A 14,886-nucleotide genomic window follows, 5' to 3' on the forward strand; every position below is an offset into this window, starting at 1 on the left:
TTGGCGAACCATTCGATTAGTATAGAATCTAGATGTCTCGCACAGCATTCTCATTTTACCACGCCTCACTCCCTTGTAGTCTTAGGATGTATCTATCTAAAAACAACGATTTTTGACTAAATTTCGACTTCGCCAAACCCGAAAAGCTAGGCGGGCGGCTTTTAGCGCGTTGACTTTTCTTTGATCGCTCCATCGAATTAATAGCCCCCAAATGAGTTCCTAACATCTCCGAACAGCCAAGAAGTACATTCGTTACCTCGATTGAATAAAAATGCCTATGGCTCATCTATCTTAAAAATTCGCGCTCGATCACACTGCGCATGACGGACGGTTGAAAGCAATTCCTAAATTGTCATTTTAATTTGCACCACATTAATTAGTCGAGGAAAAAAAAGGTGTAAAAGTTAAGTAACTGCATTCAAACGAACCTCTTTCAAGCTTGTTTGTTCACGGTTAAAAGCAATCACTCTCCACCGAAGCCACCTCCCACCTAGACTGAAAGCCTCTCAAATAAAGATATAATTCACTCACCTTTTTTGGATTTTAATACACCACCAATTATGATCACCAATAAATAAACACATGTTCAATCTTGAGCATTCAAATCAGATGCACTTTCTTTTAACAAAACTGTCCCGATAATTGAAAAACATGATTTTCTCGCAACAAAGCCAAACTATATCATCACTTTTCGAAGCTGCAGCAACAACTGTTCAAATACGGTGTGCCGTGGGCAGGCCATCATTCACAGGCGCGCCATAGTGGTGAAAGCGTTAACTTGCAAACCATTCATTGACAAGTGGAATATTTCCATGAATTCAACCTAAAACGCCAATTAACCAATGACTTTGGATTAAACACTTGTGCTATTTATTTTAAATGCTCGTTCTTCTTTTACTCGCATATTTGCACCCAAAGCCCAGCAAGGCAAATGCCATTGAGGTTCTGTGATCTCAAAAGTCACTTCTTCCGTTGGTATTGAGTGACTTTGAACGGCTCTGTCAAATTGATGAGGGAATATGGTCACACAACCGTCTAATGCCAGATCAGAACCTGAATTCATCAATTGCAATCAAGGGCTTAGAATGCCAAACAACTTCATTTCTGGACATTTATGACGGATATCATGCTTAAAAACAAAGAAACATGGCTTTATTAATCCTGGCGGCTATCTTGGCGCCTTTTAGGTATGTACGATCTAAGAATATTGGATGGAGTTTATTAGTTTCAAAGTAGTAGTATATCTTGAGGGAGTAATCTTAGATGCTCTCCTAGTGTCTCATGAAAAACCAATTGCTATCGCTTCGAAATGACATATTGTGGATGCTAAAAATTGTCTTATTTACATGACCTGTAATTAAGGTCTATATAGGTTAACTTACTTCTGAAGTGATTGTTTTTCAATTGGTTCTGTTTATTGGTGATATCGTCCTAAGTATCCTCAGGAAACGAAAACTTACTTTTTTCCAACCAAATCGTCGTTATTTACTAATATCAGAAAGTTGACGTAACATGGCTTTTATATGCCTTATGTGTACCTTGCTTTTTAACACTACACGAGAGTTAAAAGTTCTTAGGGAATTAGCACCAAAATTACAATCTAGCACCCAATTGGCCAATCTACTAATTAAACGACAATGGAATCCTAAGCAGAATAGTTTTTCATCGTTGTAAAAGACATGAACGTGCTCTCATGACGCACATTAAATGAATGTCTCTGGTCACAGAAACTGACCCTAAATCCTGGATTAGGACAGGTTCATGGATACTACTTTTGAAAGGCTAGCGTAGCCAAGGTATCTTTGTAGTGTATGTACGCCTCAGATGAAAACTGGATGAGTAAATCCGATCTTGAGAGTACGATATCATTTGACACGTTTGAGTGGAGAACCAATTGACGGGTCTAATTGGAACAAAATATGCTATCGATTTTGAAACCAAAACGTCCAGCCAAACCATAGTAACTATCAATAAGGAAATATTTCAGGTATTTCAAGACTTTCCTCGTAATTGGATATGTTGATCAAATTTGCATTACAATCGAACTTTGATTTAACGATATTGTCCGTCAGCGGACAGCATATCAATAAATGGAAGCTCGAATATATTTGTATCATTTTGAAAACGTGATGGGTTTAGAAATTGAAAAAGGAACAGCCGCTTGGGAAATTATCCCATTTGACTTTAGAAAAAATATCAAGATTTTTAAACAGCCGTTTTGAGGAAAGTTAAATCAAATTGGTCTCATGAGAGCTTTCATGAGTAAGTGAGTTATCTGGTGAAATATAAAAGATAATTAACGGCGGTTTCCATTTTTTAGGAAGTGTCACATAAAATGAGATACTTTTCCATATATACAGTATTGCACGCGCCTCCACTATTTGGATCGCTTATATCTTCCTTGTTGGAGAGAGATCATTCGAGAGACCTTTACGAACTCGTGGCTGAACGTCGATACTTTATTCTTAACTGATCTAAAACAGCTTACATGTCAGGGTTACTAAAATAGGTTGCTCGTCTGACTCGATCCGCCTCCAAGTATATATTTACGTTGGAGTTTAGACGACAGACAAAGCTGGATGTAAATGATCCTGAAGGGCCCCAAAACTCCCAAAATATTATTTCTTGAGTTATTTATAAAAAATACTTAATTCACATTTTGGTCGTTAAAAAAAATCTTTTTTGATACTGATTCTACGTTTGTAGGTGCGGCTTGGGTTCGGAAGGTTCCATGGGACATTGAAGAAACTCGCAAGAGAAGCAAGTACCTCATTGTTTTGACTAGCCTGGATTTTTTGGAGGGCTCAAAAGTGTAAACGCAAAAGCTCAAGCTTTTCCTGAAAACGCGACTAGAATCTCAATAATACTTTACACACAAAAGAGCAAATATAAAAATATTTGCATTTTGGCTAAGGTCTCTTCAACCTGAGAGAAAGCTGAAATAAAGCACCAAGAAGAGCCAAATTTGATTTGGCAAACTTGTATGGTTTAGGGTATTAATTTGGGGACCAAGCATGGAGCAAACTTCGAGGGCTTTTTATTTGAAAGATTTTGAAATGATAAAATATCTCAAAACCGTTACAAATTGCTTCAAAGTTTTGCAAAATTAGTTTCATGTTGTCCTTTTTGTGTCTTTTTTGCTTTTAACCAGGGATATATCTTTGGGTTGGAGATTTTTTTTCTCCTGTGGAAAAATATTCTTTGGTACTTCCAAATTTTTGGGGGGGTCTTTACCTTTCTTTACGAGCCCTGGTCATTACTGAACAGAAATATCTCAACTCGATTCAAAACATCAATGGTCTGATTTCATCAAATAAAGTAAGATAACCAAGACATAACGACATAAAGAAAAAATGCAGGATTAGCCAGGAAACAAGATGCTCTTGTTGGTTCATTCCTCGTTGAAGCAGGATTTGGCTCTTTATTATTTCGAAAAGCGAGATCTTCGTTTTATTTGAGGAACTGAAAAAGTTTTTAGCACTTGGTTGACAACTATTTTGTGTCATTGATCACCTTTCTTTAAACCACGACATGCTACAATATATATTTCTGTGAATATCCCTTTATGTGCAGAGTCAAAAACTGTTATTTTCGAGTCAGTAACAACTAATCAATTGGATCAACTGATCAACTACCCTTGAATAAAAAGGTAGAAAATATTTGTTTGAGTACAAATGCCATAAAGTGCTAGGGAGCCGACTGAAACAATAGTTTCCAGTCAGGAAAAAATGTTACGTTTCCGGTACAAGTAGGATGCGGCCAAGAGGAGGGACCACGCTTGTACATAAACTTCTTGCTTCAATGGCTGTCTGATGTCAGCAAGCCCTTATATTGGTTTCACGAATATGCATGCTTGTCATCGATTTGTGGTAAGTGAAGTAGTCAGTTCAGCTCAGTGCGTTACTAAACAATGAAAATCGTCATTGATGGATTTCCAAAGTATTAAAAGCGTGCGTGTGGATGAGGAGCAATGGGAATGACTGTTGGTCCAATTTCAGAAGATTTGTTTGTTTCCGCAGGTTGTTAATGATTCCTCGAAGAGTAGAAAACATTATTGAAGATTTTCAGATGAATTATTCCAAGCTTCCTGAATCCATTTCGTTCGGTTCGATTTAGTGTTGTACTTGCTAAAGGTACACAATCTATTTTTTGTAGCCTATTAGGAAACTTAACGGACCAACGCTTCTGAACTCCCATCATTTCCGGCTACAACAAGGTGTTGCTTCAAAACCTTCAAAACACGTGCCTAGAGCCTCTTCATTTTTTTGCATATGTAGTTCTTGATTTCTGATTCGTCGTCTCATTTAAACCAAAAGACGACTGCAAATGCCTCAAGCAATCCAAATGTGACGTCTTAAGAATTGGTCATGCAGCCATTGGTGCGAATAGCCCTTATTCCCAATCAAATGTATCCGAGCGGTGGAAATTTGATTGCAATGAAGTTTCTCTTTGTATGGTTTGAAAAATTGATGGAAGAAGTGACATTTACAGCGTGGTTGGATGACGAACTAACTAAATCAACTCCACAAAAGAACTTTCTTCAAACTGGTTGTCAAGCATCGTAATGAAACAATTCAAATTATCATAGAACATCAGGAATGGCCGAAATATGTTAATAGCATGACTTCTTGTGTGTAAGAAATGGCAAGGATATTCTATAGGGTAAACATGAGCCGTTTTGATATATCAATTAAAAGTTTCAGAAGATCCAAATTACACAGCAATCAGTTTAAAATGGATTCATTACATTTGTGTTGAATACGGTTGTTCTCAACCAACGTCCCTTTTTTCGAAGTGCATGGAATCATATAATATCATCAGGAGGAACACTAACATAACAGTGGAACAAACGTATGACGCAGAGCATTAGATTGATCAAAGCATTCTAATGGTATTGAAAAATGCGTTGTCTTGCCTAAGTTTGCCTCTCACAGGAACTTCGAACCTCGTGATTTTGGTATCATTTTATGAACAGCGAACACCTATTCACCTAGTTTTTCAGGTGGGTCCAACCAAACATACCTTTGATAGCAGAGTTGAACATGACAATTAACAAATTGGGCAATTTTTACCTTTCAAAATTACAAGAATTGAATAATGCAGCATAAATCATTAAACCATTCAGCTTGAAATCATGATTCAAGGGATGAAAGGATGTAAGTTGCTTGTGTTTCTTCAAGCTATGTTAGATACAAATCAAATCAAACTGAAGCTTATTTCTTTGATGAAATATTAAAGTTATACCATCAGACAATCATCAATATATCAAAACTTTGTATTTCTACCCCAAACTGACAGCATGTTTCAACTTGTTTCCATTAAGATCCCTGACAAGAGCATTAACAAAAAGTGCTAGTGTTCAAGGTTTGTGCCTGCCCCTCTAGTTGAGGTCTCCTTGGTTTAACCAAGCAACCGATTGCTGAATATTTTTAAACTGAGGAACCCTTGAGACATGCTGAAACACAAAAGTTTGATTGAGCCACACTAGGGTATGGTCACTAGAGAAAAGAAACCCTCAGGAAAGTGTGAGGCACTTCATTTGGTAATTCCAAAAACAAATCAGAGAATTTCGGTTTATATTGAATGGTGATAATGACACTCCCAGATTACAAATAGTGTGACAAGCACTTTAATTTTTGGGTTATTTAAGATGTCCTTGATTTTAAGATGCTTTTAGGTTAGCATAAGATGTTCATAACTAAACATGGGTGGTTTATTCCTTCTTTGTGAAAATGGGATACAGCCGCCCAAAATAATACGTATAGTACGTGTAACAGCATCTGTCACCACAAAATGTGTTTTTACACTTAAAAAAGGAACTAATCCTAAACTCTATGTCTTATTTTCTGACATTCGTAAAAAGCTAGGCTAATGATTTGCGTCGATGTTTTGCCACTCAGAAAGCAGGAAGAGCGTACAAAACCTCTAGAGTATATCATCAAAAGCGATTGGCTGCTGAAAGAATAAGCCTCACTGATCTGACGATTCGCACAGGTTATCAAATGAAGTGAAAGAGCATTACACTTAACTTCGTTTCAAATGCGATATAGTACGTAACTGATATTTTAAATCCTTGGTCATGTTTTGTCATCAAATTTTTGATTGCAGGCTTTGGCTTACGAAGTTTCACCTGTTATTGTTTTCATAAAGACATTGAATGCGTTACATGTAAAGCAGGGAAGCTAGTTGATATTCGACGGCTTCTCATAAACGGCTATGTCAGAACTGAGGGTAAAGAAACAAGTAAACCCGAATAAAGATTAAAAGAAAATTAATCAACACGCATACTACAGACGACGCCATGATAAAGGAGAGTTTCAATTTAAATGTAATTGCAAAACATGACTTGTTTGCTCTCAGAAACCAGTCTTTTGAAATTGTTTTTATGAACATGGGGGCTTTGCAACGAAATAGTGGTTCAAAAACTGAACTATGCAGAAGCTTCTGTTATCATTTTGAGCGGAACTGAACTTGTCTCCACTTCATTAAGAGCTCACTTTATGACTTTCGCTTGGCGTTCAACCGTCGACTACAAGTACTCCAATAAGTCAAGCCGCCACGTGGATGAAAAACCATGAACGTCAAGTAATCAATGCCGAAAGTAGTTAGTGTCTAGAAGAGCTCGAACTTAATTCGTCACAGACATTGATTTTGGGTTATTGAGATTCTCAATTGTGCAATTTCGAGTGTTTCCGTCTATTTCTTGTTGCAATAAAGCCAAAGAAGTGAGTTCGTTAAAATTAGTACAGGTGGCAAAAAGCTATTAATATCGCCCAGGGCGGGTTAAATGTGAGACTTGTCAGTCATTATTCAACCTTGTCGAAAATACATACAGTGTCTCATTAAACTACCAGCAATCGAGTCACTTCACCATCACCCACTACATTTTTACATTTTCACTTGAGTTGCCAATTTGAGGGTGATATAGAATTGATAGAAATGGGTACGGTAATAGTGTTAGATACCACTAAATGATTTCCTCAACTGAGTTGAACTTGCTCACTCCTGAAAAATAGTGAACCTATCTAACTTAGAATGATATGAATTGATTTTTCGTTATATTTTCATATAGTTATTTTACAAGTAGGCTTTGCAGTTTCGTAGAAAGAGTTTGATTTTGGTTGTAAATAATTTTCCCATTAGGTACCGACTCGTTGCGTACCGAACCAATTTCACAGACCTACTTGAATACGATGAAAAGGTTTTACAATCTTTAGTTTTGACTAGTGTCAACATAAATTTGCACCGCAACGAAAAGATGAGATTGCCTATAAAAGACATTTAGATTCAAATCTTGCCCATCAGAGAATGGTGATGTTGTTTTTTATTGACTAGTTTCGATAGTCTTGATTTCCCATTTTGAGTCTGAGAAAAATGAGTGTCATGCGATGTATCTCTGAATGACTCGATTTGATTTTGGTATACTTCAAAAATACCAAAGTTGAGACCTAATAGCGCAATAAAAGGGGACATGGAGGTTGGTTTTTCAGCTATTTTCGACACGACAAATCATGATATGACCCCTTAGAAAGATGTTTCCACAGTCACAAAATGGTTTCTCAATTGAACCCGTTGTGGGCGATTCACTCTGAATTCATCTCAAAATCTTGTCACTCTTGAGATTTAGCATGAGTGTCGAGATTCAAGCAATTGTATGTCTGATACTCATCTTACTTTGGAGAGTCGAGCATTCATTTCAGTTTCATCGAGCAATGTTTTACCTTCTCACCGAACATTGTTTCTTCTAGTCTATGTTCTCAGGGCTGAGCTTTGACATTGTCATAAGATGCTGCAATCAACTCCTGTGGAAATGATTTTTCCACAAGCTAATTACCTATCCATTTGGTGGAATCGGAGGACCTGTTGTGTTGATTATTATAACGAAAAGTTACGACTTCACAAAGGCCATTATTCCGGAAACTACCTCCTTCGTTTGTCTTGTCAAGTGAGGCCATTTGTGGCCGCCAAAGGGTTCTCCTAAAGATTCTGGTGTCGACATAAAATGCACCCCATGGAAACAGGGCGAAAAGATGGAATTGCCGATAAAATGGTCTGAATTCATATCTTGGCCATTGCCGAATAGAGATTCTGTTTTTTGGCTTGGTTTCGATTGGTTTAGCTTGGCACCTTGAGTTTGTATGAGCTCAATTTGAAATGATAGCAATCTTAGCTCTTGAATAATTTCAACTTCCATTGCAGTAACGTTTACTATGAGGGAATAGTATCAAGTAGGAGCAAGTTATCGTTCTATGAAATACAGGGCAACATTTCTATCCTTAGACCCGGCTTTAAAGCAAAATCTTGACTATCATTTGATCCGGTTCTAAGATCGAATGCTGAACTTGACCAAAAGATGAGAGAGTTTCTTTACACCCAGTAAAACAGCAATTGAGTAAAATGAGAGACTGGTCAAAGTTCACATTTTCTTTCCGTACGGCACTTAATGGAAGGAAACACTAGTGGCTGATTGCTATCCAACCCCATCAGTAATATTTGACCCAATCATTTTGGATTGGCTTCCGTCGCTAATAAATTAAAGCACTTGGATGAAAAGAACGAAAGACAGAAACTTGCCTCCTATTGTCAACGAGCGAACTTTAGACATCTGGTGGGAATGGGTCATGCGTGGAGAAATAGAAGCACTAATTTTATGGCACTTACTCAAGAAAACGAGATCTTCTATCCAAATGGGAGCAGGAATGGAATTTAGTGGGTTATCGTCTTAAATGGTATGTCAGGAGAGAAGAAAGAGACGATAGAACTCTCATGCTCTCAAGAACACTCAAGTTTTCGACGTTCAGAGTCACGCCGCCGCAAGTGTGATGGTGGTGGTGGTGGTGGTGGTGGTGTGGTACGCTTTCGGCTCTCCCTTACTACTTGCATGACACAAAAGCTGTGATGCAGCAGTAGTAGTAGTAGTGAGATATACGAGAGACTTATTTCTGTAGTTACGACGTCACGTGACTGTTCTATGGCCAATAACGTTGATTTTACGAGCTAGATCGCCTCAATTGTCGCCGAAAGGCCCCCACTTGAGAAAGCAGACAGAAGTAAACTCCATAACCCTTAAGCAAAGCCTAGAAAGAGTATAAGGTAAATCAAAGAGGTAAATAAAGGTTTCACTAATACTTAAAATGTGAAAATATAGAATGTAATGATTCAGTTGTTTATTCGTCTCGATTTGTTCAAGTTCACTTTGGCCCAGTACGAGAACACAACTTCGGATTTAAAGACCATTTTAATGGGTTGTCATTAGGAGAAAGTTAGAAAATGCAGAAACACGATTTAAAGACCATTTTAATGGGTTGTCATTAGGAGAAAGTTAGAAAATGCAGAAACACATTAAAGTCAATCTCTATTGCTCTTTAACTAAACCCGCTAAATGAATCATTTATGGTAATCAAGATCCAATTTGATGTTCTGCGAAGAGGACAAACGACTTGTTCCCCTTCCTAGTACCAATATCTTGAAATAAACTTAAAACTGTGTGAATAATGATTAAATTGTTTTAAGCAACAAATATTTGCGCCATATTAGGCATCACGAGCATTGTCGAAAAAGAGCGCGCCTTGAAACGCCATGGTATGGGATGCTGCTCGCCGCCCTCAAGTACAGAGAAGAAATATCAAACTCAAGATGCCAGGAACGAAATATTTGTGTCAAAGGGAAGCTTTTAATGTGCATATCATGAAATGGATACTAAAATTGACCCATTGGGAAAAGCTCGGCGGTTCATCTTTCCTTCGGCATCTTTTATAGCAAAACTCGGTAGTTAGTGAGCGAAGAGTGTTGTTGCACTAATTTGAAATTATCGCTGTTAGTGAATCCCATTGCAGTTTGAAAGGCTTGATGTTCAAACCTTGCTAAGGGTAGCTGATTGAGGATCCCTTCATTTCTTTCTCTTCTAGGGTTTTTTATGGCACCTCAACCCTCGTCTATAAGCCGATTAGGTGTTGTAAAAAGAGGTGCACAGGAACGAACATCCAAAAACAGATTTCATTTAAAATAAAACTCACTCCAGAGTATAAAATGTAGAATTTACAGCAACAATGCAGAGACGAAATTGAATATAAACATCATATTGGGGTTTTGATTTGATGAGCGTAATTATTTTCATCGGTCACGTTCGGCACTTAAAAAAAGGAAACATGGCGTTTTGAGGGCCAAAACAAACGAGCTCGCCTGTGGAAAAAGAGAATCAAAATATGCAATACATTTGCATCAACAACATGCAAACAGGGTTGATACCAGAGCCTTCTGATTGGTATCAGAACTTGAAAACCAGGACATAATCATTCAATTTTGCATTGTTCATCAATAATGCTTAAAACGGATTATTTAGAAGATGGTCTATATCCAAGCTATGACATGCTTCTTTTGTAAACAAACTGTATCATTTCAAACCAAATGAAAAACAAATGATAGAACTATTCTTATAGGAAAGCTTTCTATCTCGGTGTGGTCCTTGAATACGTATATGGCAGCCAGAACACATTTTGGAAAAGAGCGGACTAGGGTTTTGACAAAAAGGTAGTAAACTTTGTAGTTTATGTTGATTCACGTTGCGCTTCGTGCGGACATGGGGCATGTTAAAAATCAAATGAGGCGTTGTAGGCGAATAAGTAAAAGAACTACTCAATCGGCCTTTTATATTTCTTTATCGTGTCACCTACAGCGGCTCTTCTAAATTTGAATACCTCCTCGTATGCTCCAAAATAACAGATCATAGTAAAAACCAGCATGCTATGTTAACGACAATAGGCAAGTACGACGGAAATATCATGTGCTCAAGTAAAACATGTTTTTATACATTTTCCCTCGCGGACCAGACTGTTTTGATCTTGTCAATGTTGTCAAGAAATGCACCAATGACCTAGCCTTATTTAGGTGAGGCACTAAACAAGCCTCGCGAAGGAAAGAACGAGTTACTTACTGTATCAAATTGGAGGAGCTCTTCATTATCAGTTACGTAGATGCAGTTATAAAGAAGCCTCGAAACAGATCTGAGACAAAAGCCTTATTACCAAATGAAAATTGAACAGGGTTTCCGAATTTTGGTACAACCAATGCTGTTATGATATTTTTAACGATAAAGAAAAGCGAACACAACTGTATTTCAGTGATATTGCCATTAGAAAAGGAAAGTAAAGCTTTTTTTTAACACGGTAAAATATGTGTCAACTTCATTTTGTCCATAATGTCAATTTATCTTTAATGCTTGTAAGCATACCAATAAAACGGACAAATTTTGGAAGAAAAGACTTTGGTCCATCACTAACAACAACGAAAACACAGAGATTGGTAGGGATACGGGTAGGTTGAAAAATGCTGAAATGTATTGAATATGTTTAAGAGACCATTTTCTTAGTGCCATCACAATAAAATATTGCGTGGGGTGCGGGGTGGCGTCCATTTTGTATACATTCCAAGGGTTCGAAACTCTTAACTGAATTTATATGGATGGCATTGAAGATACGGTATATCTACAAGACCTCGAAAACTTGGACCCTGTATTACTGTATAATATTTCAGTTCACCAATATACATAACCTCGTTATGGTGATCATTAGGCTCCGACATAATATGTTGGATTTTTGGCTCAAATATGTCATTTTTATGTTGCTTAAAACAAGCCAAATATGTTGATTTATGTTCACCAAAAACGTTTCAGTTTGTTGTTTCCGTCCCGTTTATTTTTCCTAGCTTAAAAACTAGGGGTGGCCAAAACTTGCAGATAAATATGGTCTTTATTGACAACAAATTTGCATAAAAAATCAAGCAAATCTACACAAACATTTGCGAATAAACTTTCCAAACATAGGCAACAACACTTTCGAAAGGGGGAGGGGGGGGGCTATTTTTCCCTTCCATATCAATCAACACATAGATGAAAAGGAATATTACATTATAATATCTTCAAGCACCAGTAATTGAACCTGCTATCCTAAGAAGCTGATTCTTGCCATGTCCATGCTGGCCTCTGATTAGTAGACCTTGAAAAAAAAAACAGTTGCCATATTGGCTGAACTTTTTTGTTAGCTGGGAAAAACTTGGAAAATATGCGAAAAAGTTGAAAGAATGCAAAAAATGATAAGTGCAAAAAAGTCGACAAAAAATTGAAAGAATACAAAAAATGATAATTGCAAAAAGAGTCGACAAAAAAAATGAAAGAACATGTTTGAAATGAACGAAAAAAGGCAATGAATTGCAAAAACGTTGCTGCCATGGCCAAAAGGTCATTGTTAGTACTGTTTATTACCTTTTTCTGTTGCCAAATTCTAGGAAAACAATTGGATATACCGGGTGACCTATTGAGCTTCTTTATTTTATTGACAAGAAATCAAATCTTCCTATGGTTCCAAATATTAGAAAGGCAGCCTCACGTTATGCAAGCCCTGAATCATCTTTTAACTCATTTTTGCTCCCAATTTCACTTGTAATGGGAGCACATCTGAGATCTTTTAACAAACTGTCATTTCGGTTTGAAACACATCACTACCAAAAATATTGAAAGAATTACGTTTTGTACTAAATTTCTTAAAAGTGCAAAAAGTTGCAAAAAATAGCCGATAGCGACAGCTTATTTTTTTTAATGCAAAGGTAGGGCAAAAAGCGCAAGATTAGTCGAGTTTGTCAAATGAAGATTACTTTCAAACCTCGGCGTTACTAGGAGTCGAGAAAGTATTTGGTCTTCTTGGGTATTACAATAATTTCTGCTAAGTATTACTTGAAGTGTTACATACAAAAACATCAAAACATCATATTAATTCATTTCTTGCTAACTAAATGTGTCCAAATTTTTTGTTAGCTATCAAAGTTGATACACTTTGGTCAAATGAAGGACGAAGAAAGTTAACTTGTAAGAAATGATTTAACAATTAACAAGTCAACTTTTAAATCAGTGATGCCCATATCTTGTAATCTAGAACAAAAGTATAGTTAATTTTGAGGTGGTTTTGCTTTGTTTTTGCCAATTTTGAAATGATTTATATAAACATCAATTGGCCAGCATGGAACTTTGCACCAGCAAAGAACTATTAGAAAATAAATGTTACAAAAAAATAACAAATTTTCATGCAATGTGTTTGGCTCTTGTTATACTGCAGTATATACTATTAAAAAACGAAATTTCTTAACTTAATGGCTCATGACTTGACAAAAACAATTGATCCTTACTTGTTCAGAATTCAATTTCATCATATTGCAATTTTGCTGGTTTAGGCAACAATATCTTGATATCCTTAACAAAATGGAGCCTTTGCATTTGTGAAAAATCATTGGTCTCTTGTTTTTGCCTGACATGGAGAAAATAAGTAGAAATGTTCAGTATACTCACCTGACGTGTAACATCTTTCGCATATTTCCTCTTAAATATTACATAAAACTCAAAACAGTAAAAGTGTTATTTTCTTTTCGAAAAGAGCAAAAATATAAAAGTCCAGTGTTTAGAACACATGGGTGTCATATAAGAGTGCTGGCAGTAGGAGGCACAAATGTAGTAGAATCAGGTGATATGTAGGTTCCGTCTGTTTAGACTCTTTCTTTCCGTCCCGTTACGTTATTTTCTTTCTCAACTTCCAAATATCTTTATTCCTCTTTTGCTTGTCATGGTCAATAGACCTTTTCCCGAACCACCCGAATTAAAGCAAATTTTGCTATTCGGTGTTGCAATTATTCCGCAAACCAGGAGAAATTCAATCATGGCTTCTCCAATTCATTCATTTGATAATATTTTGTTCATTTTCGAATTTGATTTGTGGAAAGCTCAGTCAAATAGTCCTTTTCATTCTTCTCTCCCTCCTATTGTCCTATCGGCAAACAAACTGAGAAATTAAAAAATGCGCTCTAAGATGCCTGACTTTACCAAGGTATTTCTTGCTGAACAACTTATTACTGATCTATTCTAACACCAGTAATACACCACCAACCCTTCTGAAAGACTTTTCAAATCCTATTAGGGCATAATTGCAAACACTCTTGAAATCCTAATATTGATAAAGAGAGAGCTATAAATTGTATACTTGTAGCATACCAGTGACTTTTCATCATAATGTTTGTCGATTAAATTGTGCTAAAAAAAGTTTATATAAAGTTCAGAAAAAGTGATATTTTTTAAAGAAAGTTACCAAAATTGTGTGAAACTGTGCTTTTCCAGTACTATTTTGTTGGAATTGATGATTGCAAAAGTGTTGGCTCGTTATCAATCATGCAGTACACAACCTCCTGTAAAAGAATTATTCATATGTCATAGTTGTTCTAAATTTTACTCATTGAGAATTTGAAACGCCACCGAGAAGAGCTGATGGCTTATGAATAGTATCACAGTCTTTGGGATGCAAATTGTTCATTAAATAATCTCTTGATAAAGTATGACATCTTAGAGCGTATTCTCTTGTTTCTACGTTTGTTTGTCCGCACCTACATGAAGTAGAGGGCGTTTCCTTCGCTCAATGAAAAGGACAATTCATCAGTGTGACGGTCAAAAATATGAAATCCCGAAAAATCTTTAATATCTTACAACAATTTAGTTAGTTCGTCCTCGAACAAACTAGAGTTTAGAAATATGAATCCAATTATATGTGCTTTTACATTTTCACCTCATTTCCATTTGTTCTTGATTTGACCTGAATACCGTGTGAGACAAGAAGATGCAATTTTGGCACATAGGCAAGTCCCTCATCAGTTGTGAGTAGTAATTGACAAAAAATAACCATGAAAAGATTAGAAGTCAAAAAGGCATTCTGATTTGTTAATAATTGCCAAGAAACTTAAAGGCTTAAATCAGTCAAAGAGGAGAAAATACCATTTTTACGAAACCTCAATACGAAACCTCAATCAGGTCACTCTTGAATATCAGTCCGGCACAAAATAAAATACATGGTAGAG

At 36.5% G+C, this 14,886-nt stretch overlaps 1 protein-coding gene across 3 annotated transcripts in view; it reads right to left on the minus strand.

The window, feature by feature from the left end:
* The window catches only part of LOC131877916 (homeobox protein Hox-B4-like), a 19,805-nt gene extending 10,989 nt beyond the window's left edge, over window positions 1-8,816 (minus strand). The window contains exon 1 of one of the 3 annotated variants that reach the window (XM_059223874.1): window positions 8,662-8,816. The gene's annotated coding sequence lies outside the window, so the exon portion shown is untranslated. Of the gene's footprint in view, window positions 1-531; window positions 787-8,574 lie in introns of those variants that run through there. The other 2 variants (XM_059223951.1, XM_059223792.1) reach the window with 2 other exon arrangements.
* Between the last annotated feature and the right edge of the window lie 6,070 nt (window positions 8,817-14,886).

This window comes from Tigriopus californicus, chromosome 1, assembly GCF_007210705.1.
Source record: "Tigriopus californicus strain San Diego chromosome 1, Tcal_SD_v2.1, whole genome shotgun sequence".
Classification (NCBI taxonomy): Eukaryota; Metazoa; Arthropoda; class Copepoda; order Harpacticoida; family Harpacticidae; genus Tigriopus; species Tigriopus californicus.